Source organism: Trematomus bernacchii, unplaced genomic scaffold (genome assembly GCF_902827165.1).
Source record: "Trematomus bernacchii unplaced genomic scaffold, fTreBer1.1, whole genome shotgun sequence".
In the NCBI taxonomy this organism is placed as follows: domain Eukaryota; kingdom Metazoa; phylum Chordata; class Actinopteri; order Perciformes; family Nototheniidae; genus Trematomus; species Trematomus bernacchii.
In genome coordinates this window covers 1629353-1635055 of record NW_022987549.1, presented here as the reverse complement: position 1 = coordinate 1635055, position 5703 = coordinate 1629353, and positions in this window count along the sequence as shown.

Below are 5703 nucleotides of genomic sequence, written 5' to 3'. Positions count from 1 at the left end.
AACTACAGTGACATAATGACTGCCTGGAGCCTGGCTCAGACCCCATGTGGGGATCAAACGCTCGCCATAACCTGTTGTTATTTTTGTGTTTTGGGGTTGACCCTTGCTGACGCACACACACGCACACAGACACACACACACACACACACGTCTCCGTCTCCGTCCTGTTTTTAGGTTGTGAGCAACTTTACCCAGAAGGGAAGGTAGGGTCGTGAACTTGGAGCGGCCCTCACTCATTTGGACTTCCTCCTCATTAATCGCCTGTCACACACACACACACACACACACACACACACACACACACACACACACACACACACACACACACACACACACACACACACACACACACACACACACACACGACACCAACACCTGACCGACACTTGGACGTGACGAGCGGTAATAACTCGGCTCCTCTGGAATGCTGGGATTGTGAGTTGGGAATTTCCCACCTGACTGCACACGCTCTTTAAAGGCAGCCGCTGTGTGTGTACGTGTGTGTACGTGTGTGTGTGTGTGTGTGTGTGTTCCCCCTCAGCATCTATGTCAACATGCTCAAGCCCTTTTCCTTCCTGGCTGCCGGACCCTGTGCTCCTCTCAGTCCTGTAAGGAATCTCAGATCTCCTTTCATTGACGGACCTCCCACTCCTCTTTCTGAAACACAAACACCTTCAACCCTGCAGGAAAGATTAGTGGGAAATTTTCTGACATGTCCGTGTTGCTATGTCTCAATTTGGATTCTTCCCTTACTAAACTGCCTTGTAGTGTTGTCTCAAATTGCTCAAACATTACCATATACAATAGCAAAAAAGAGTGGTGCAGGAGAAACAAAATTGTGTATGCTGATTCGAAAATTAGCATTTCATTATTATCGCAGATTATCGCAGAAAATTATTTAACGTTTATGATACCTACATGTTTTGTTCAGCAGGATACTCTCCATATATTAACACCACTAGAGTAAAAAGCTAACGTTAGGCTATGAAGGAACTACAGCACGGTCACATGACTTCACGTCACCACCGCTAATCATGCTGTGCAGTCATTCATGTCAGTGGTTCCTCACAGCCTCGTGCATCCAATACTGTTTCAGATTCCCCTCCGGTTGAAATACTCTGTCACGCCTCACTATGTTGGCCTGATCAATGTGATCAATACAACAGCCTGTATCACTATCAGCCTGCATTGATCCTCTCTGAGTTTTTATCAACACACTTTGACCCGCTGCTCTGTTTGTTGGAAGAAGGAGAAGTAAAAAAATGACTGTAGATATTATTCCTTCATCATGTTTGCAGTTCTTCATGATTGAGAATGTACTGTATGCATTTAAAGTGTTGATCATCTAGATTTTGAATAATTTTAGCCTTATTTAATTGTACATTTGTATAACTTATACATAATGTAATGTATACACTTTTAATAAATCATGTTAACATTGCTCCGTTGATTCTCCATATGTGTGCTATTGCCTGATTGATACTCATAATAGAAATGGGTCATTGAAGGTGCATTGATTTATATATTTAGTTTAGGCAAGTTATTTTGATATATTTCATATTTGACGTTAGTAAATAGTCTATCTGTCTGCATGTGAGGCTCACAACGTTGCGTCATCGTTTGTTGTGATTAAGCCGACATGAAATATGTTGCATTTAAGGGAATTGGGTCTGTAAAGTCCTTAAAAAGTCCTTGATTTTGATGAGTAATAAGATGTGTGAACACTAATTACTGCTAAAAACTGTGGCTCAAGAAAATGTCTAGATTTGATCATTTTGAATTTTTCACATCACGTTTTTTTGGCTCTCTGACTTGTTAAACTAAACCTACTGGATTATTTAGAAAATACTTTGTTGAGAAGCTTAAAACACGGCATAATTTTCTTGTTTTTTGGAGATTTCTGCAGAACATTAAAGCTTAAAATTGGGCATTTTAAGCTTTAATAAATGCCAAAATCCTATCTCGCACTCATATATAAAAATATAAGGATGGTGTGAGAACAAATTGTTAAGCAGTAACTGTATTTGCAATAAAATAATGATTATATTGTAAGTTAGTAAGAGTGTGTGTTATTGTGTATATTAGTCTGCGTTGGACCAGAAGCTTTTTGGAAACTGAGGGATTTCTTCGAATCACAGACTTCCCTCTTTTTTCCTCCATGGTCACTTTTTCCATTTGTTTTACTCGACCACACACACACACACACACACACACACACACACACACACACACACACACACACACACAACACACACACACACACACACACACACACACGCACGCACGCACACACACACACACACACACACACACACACACACACACACACACACACACACACGCACGCACACACACACACACACACACACACACCACACACACACACACACACACACACACACACACACACACGCGCACACAACACACACACACACACACACACACACACACACACACAACACACACACACACACACACACACACACACACACACACACACACACACACACACACACACGCACAACGACACACACACACACACACACACACACACACACACACACACACACCACAAACACACACACACACACACACACACACACACACACACACACACACGCGCACACACACACACACACACACACACACACACACACGCACACACACACACACACACACACACACACACACACACACACACACACACACACACACACACACACACACACACACACACACTACGTAACCCTTCCTTCAGTGTCCTGGAAAAGAGAGTTTTCTGAGTATTATTTATGTGTTCAGTCACTCCCTCTCTATCGCAAAGTGACCTCTGCTTCCTCTGTTTACTCCAAACATACGTCTGGAAACTTAAAGATCTCTTCCTGTGAGATAAGGGATTTATCCAAGGAAGGCATATCTGATTTAGGGCAGCAAAATACCAAGAAACGTATTATTAACTGCTTAATTTTATAGTAATTGTACAGCTGGTAAAAGAGAGACATTTACACTAAACTGTATCAGATAATTACTTCCACCAAAGAGGTTGTGTTTCATTTGTATTTCTCTGTTTGTCATTCATTTAACACAAAAACTCACCAGATTATCATGACTTTTGTTGTTGTACATGGAGCTAAGCCTTCAATTTAAAAAGGCTGCTGCTGTAAAAACCTACTATTTTAAATTAAAATGTCTCAGATTATTACTTCTACTACTGAGATGATGTTATTTGATTTGGTTTGTAGGTTTGGTTGTCTGTTCGTCAGCAAGATTACAGAAAAACTACTCGCTCCATTTTCATGATTTTCATAGTTTAACAAGGGCTAAGAAAGAGCTCATAAAAATGTAGAGCGGATATGGAAACAGCCTTGGAGGTCTGCGCTCTCCAAGTGTCCTTCTACTGCTTATTATATTACTTAATGTCTGCATTGTTATATATTCACCCTGTAATCTCTGTCCTATGGAAAGAGACGCATGCTGCTAATTACAAACTCCACTCTTTTTTCCTACTTCCTGTACGCTGCTTTATTGACAAACTGTTTATCACAATGACACAGTGACTCTCAGAATGACTTACACACACACCTGGTCTGCCTTTATTAAAAAAAAGCCCCTTATGATAAGAGATTAGGGTCTAGACTATAGCAGTGTATTACATGCATTAGTCAGTGTGTTTGTTTGGTGTGTGTCCCCGTGTCTAACGCTCTGATGCTGTGTGAGTCAGTCACATTTTCTGACAAATCAGCAGTGATTCATAACGTGCAATCTATTTTTGGTTTGCTTTTGGCTGAGGTCATCACATTTCAGTCTGTGTTTGACACACACACACACACACACACAGGACGTAATGAGTGTGACTGTTTTGGGACATGATTGATCCCTGAACGCACCACAGGGAGGAATTGACCGGTCGCTGTGATTGATTGCTGATCTCATGGCAACGCAGGAAACAGAATGTGTGTCCAAGTGTTTGTCCAAACATTAGAAACAGGAGTGTGTGTGTGTGTGTGTGTGTGTGTGTGTGTGTGTGTGTGTGTGTGTGTGTGTGTGTGTGTGTGTGTGTGTGTCGTTTGGCTGTAGTCGGGTGACTGATCAGCAGGCCTGTGTGTTGAAAGTGTGTGCAGGAATGTTACATGGTTTATCAGGATTTCACGTAATGATGTGAAATTATCCCGAAAAAACATGTTCATGATGTGTGGTTTTATGAGGTTGCACATGGCAAAATGTGTGTGTGTGCGTGTGTGTGTGTGTGTGTGTGTGTTTTATGGTGGGTAGCAATTTTGAAATTGGGGGTACAGGAAGCTTTTAAGTAGGAAAATGATCAAATGCCAGGCTTATTACCAACTGTACACCAAGATGCAATACAGACATGAAGGAAAGCATAGCCCAAGTAAGACACACACACACACACACACACACACACACACACACACACACACACACACACACACACACACACACACACACACACACACACACACACTAAACCCTGCTTTATGGCAAATTCATTAGACAGTAATTACAGTCCACAGTGCTCATTAACAGCGATGTGGTCAGTGTGTGCGTGTGTGTCTGTCTGTGTGTGTGTGTGTGTCTGTCTGTCTGTCTGTCTGTGTGTGTGTGTGTGGCTGGGGCTGGTTTTTAATATCTGAGGGAAAGTGTGTGTGTGGTAAAGTGAAAATAGAGAGGGAGACACATTGGTCTCATTGGGCTGAAAGAGATCCCTCTTGGAGTCACACACACACACACACACACACACACACACACACACACACACACACACACACACACACACACACACACACACACACACACACACTGTGACCACCTGACACCTGCTGCTATCACGTCCTAATTGAGTTGCTCTCTGGACGTTGGCAGACATCACACAGACTGAAGACAGAGTGGCGAGCGCCTGAATGTTGATACTCAGAATCACTGAGGCACTTTGAGGAGTGATGAAAAACCACTGCTGTAAGGAGAGGATTACCAGACTGTGTTTCAGCACATCAGTCAAATGCACCTAGACATTTGAAGTAGATCTTCAGTCAGAGACATGGGCTTAGGTCTGATAACTACACACATTCACAGTAGCTCAGACTGTAAGGGGTCGGTTGGGAAGGGGCGCCAGTTCAAGTCCAAGATACAGGACACCTCTGCTCTCATGCATGTCTATTGGACCTGTACGTGCATTTGTGTTTTTGTGTCAATTGTATTTATATAACATCATTTTGATAATTGAATTTCCACTCATGACCCTTTGGAGCGGGGCTGTTATTGTTTATCTGTATCTGCATTCCACAAACTATTGATTTATTTCGGGGTGACAACTTTCCTTGTTTTGTATACAGGCTATTCCAACACACCTTTGGTCAAAGATTGATGAATAACTTGTATATTTGAAGCCATATGTCGTGGACTCTTGTTTGAAACGAGGGTCGGAGTAGAGGTGAGCAGTTACATCAGGTGTCTGGGGATTCTGTTAGAAAGATCCAGTAAACTGAAATGTGCAGCAAGAGAGAAATCAGGCTTGGGTCTCAGAAGAAAGAGGTTTCAACTCCTACCTCTGAAATATTTTTCTTTTGCAACCCCAGGGGCTCAGTGTCTGTCATTACAGCAACACACGAGATAGAGTAAGATTTGTCAAGTTGAAGAAAGGCGCTCTTTGTGCTCCTGACACTACAGATTGGTGATGGAGGACTTTGG